This window comes from Dama dama, chromosome 1 (genome assembly GCF_033118175.1).
Source record: "Dama dama isolate Ldn47 chromosome 1, ASM3311817v1, whole genome shotgun sequence".
NCBI lineage: Eukaryota > Metazoa > Chordata > Mammalia > Artiodactyla > Cervidae > Dama > Dama dama.
Genome location: NC_083681.1, coordinates 5,095,781 through 5,098,493, shown reverse-complemented (window position 1 = coordinate 5,098,493; position 2,713 = coordinate 5,095,781). Strand labels below are relative to the sequence as shown.

The window sequence follows — 2,713 nt, the reverse complement described above, 5'->3', positions numbered from 1 at the left end:
CCAATACATAACCTTTTGTGTACATTAGGGTGAATTTGAGCTGAAAGTTTATCATGAAGCTTGGACTTATGACGTTTCTTTCATGAGTGAATTTACACAGGAGTTACCAAATTACTTCATACTGAACAGACTAAAAGAATGAGGGTCTCCTGAAGGCCCTCTTTCAGTGATTTCTCAGATGGTTCCCAACAATCTCTGTTTCCTGGTATTCACATTGAGCATGGTCTCTTCCCACAATGTATCAGGAGTGATCTGTGTGACCCTTAAAGTATGGAAGAAGTGATGATATGTCCTTCTGGGACAAGGTCATAAAAGACACTATAGCTTCTGCATTAGCTCTTCTTTAAATTCATTTCTTTGAGACGACCCTGCTTCTACATCATAAAGATTTTTATGGATTCTACAGAGAATCCAACATGGTGAGTAAATGAAGGTTCCCTGCCAACAACCAGCTACTAACTTGCCAGGCGTGCCAGTGAGCCATTTTGGAAGTGGACTCTTTAGCAATAAAGTGGAGGATCGCAGCTCCTGCTGACATCTTGATTACAACCTCATGAGATCCTGACCAGAACTACACATCTAAGCTGGTTCTGAATTCCTGATCTATAGGTAATATATGTTTGCTGTTTAAAGCCACTATGTTTCAAAGGGAAATTTGTTATGCAGCAGCAGCTGACTCATACATCTAGTGTGAGTTGTCACAAGTTGTCTGAGAGATAAGAAATCAGTTACTGCATTCATATCCACCTGTTATATATTCTCTTGTGCACAGAAAGGTAAGAATTAGTAGTGAAAGATTTTCCACAATGATTACATTCATAGGTTTTTTTCTCCAGTGTGAGTTCTCACATGTTTCTTAACAGCTGAGAGATTATTAAACGCTTTCCCGCAGTTACTGCATTCATAGGGCTTCTCACCAGTATGAATCCTCTTGTGAACAGTAAGAGAAAAGCTACTGCTGAAGGACTTTCCGCACTGATTACACTCATAGGGTTTTTCTCCAGTATGAGTTCTCATATGCTGTGTCAGATATGAGCTCTTCCTAAAGGTTTTCCCACAGTCATTGCATTCATAAGGCGTCTCTCCTGTATGAATACTATTGTGCCCAGTAAGGGAGGACCTCGTGCTGAAGGCCTTGCCACACTGATTACACTCATGGTGATTCTCCCTCGTATGAATTCTCTTGTGGCTTTTGAGGTTACAACTAGTGCGGAAAACATGAAAACACTGGTTACATTCATAGGGTTTTTCTCCAGTGTGAATTCTCACATGCAGTCTAAGAGAAGAAGGATCATTGAAGGCTTTCCCACAGTCATTGCATTCATAGGGTTTCTCCCCGTTATGTATTCTCTTATGAATAGTAAGGTAAGATCTACTGCTAAAGGATTTTCCACACTGATTACAGTCATAGGGTTTTTCTCCAGTATGAATCCTTTTGTGCTGAGTAAGGTTAGATTTTGTGCTGAAGACTTTAAAACACTGGTTACATTCATTGAGTTTCACTCCCAGATGACTCCTCTCCGCTCTAACACCATTAGAATGTTCTTTTCTAAAAATATGCTTCTTCGGAGTTAACCATTTTGCTTTAAGTACCGTTTCCAAGTCTGGACAGGTGCCTGGGAGAATTCCTTCTTCCTCTGTCATCACCTTGTCTTCTTGCTCCAACTGGGAGATCAGACTGGGTTTATCAACATGATATCCAAGCGACGCCAGGTTCCCGTAGTTCTCCAGCATCACATCTCTATACAGCTTTTGCTGAGAAGAGTCTAGCAGTGCCCACTCCTCCTGGTTGAACTCCACGGTCACGTCCTCGAAAGTCACCAAGTCCTGTAACCAGTCTGTTGGGAAGCCACCGGCCAACCCTTCCTCCTCTGTGTATCCTTTCTGGTGAGGGGCTGTGTACAGGGATGACTGAGCACAAGTAGGGGACAGGACCATGGTCGCCATCCTGCAATTCAGACAGTGACGTTTTCCTCAGCAACAGGGAGCTGGAGAACCAGGATGCCCCTCCTCTTGTCCCCACAGTGCACTCAGGACTGGGCTCTGGTCACACAGAAATCCACGTGTCAATGAGGACAGGTGAACCTTGAGACTGGTTTCAACTCAGACTTGAACTCCAGATATAATGCACCTGTACAATCTACACTAAATCAATATATAGATTCATCACCCCTTAGTTCACCTTATCAGTCAAACTACCACCACCCCCTTGAAACAACCATGTATCTGATTTTTATTACAGATAGCATAGATTAGTTTTATCTGTTATAGAACTTCATATAAATTGAAATGTATGGTATGCTCTTTTTTGTACTGGTCTCTTTTAACTCATCTATCTTGTGTATATTAGATGTTTATTACTTTAAACTTATATGCAGCATTCCTTTATATGATTTTTTTTATTTTGGGTTTTGTGTTATTAAAATGCATTCTCCTATTCATGGCTATCTGAACTATTTCCAGGTTTCAGTTATTGTGAGTAAAACTGCTCTGAATATTTTTGTTCAAGCCTATTTGGGGGTGTGTTGGCACAGTTTCCATTTGTTTTGGATAAATAACTAGTTGTGAAATTACTGAGTCATAGGGTAGATGCATGTTTAACTTTTTAAGAAAGTAAAAATAGTTTTCCAGTTTTCAACGATGCTCATCCTACTTCCTATTCATAAACTATCTGGTTTAGTATTCAGTTTTTTATTAGTTTTCTTCTTACAAA

At 40.4% G+C, this 2,713-nt stretch overlaps 1 pseudogene; it reads right to left on the bottom strand.

Moving 5' to 3' along the window:
* Positions 1-720: 720 nt before the first annotated feature.
* On the bottom strand, positions 721-2,132 carry LOC133057030 (zinc finger protein 558-like; annotated as a pseudogene).
* Between the last annotated feature and the right edge of the window lie 581 nt (positions 2,133-2,713).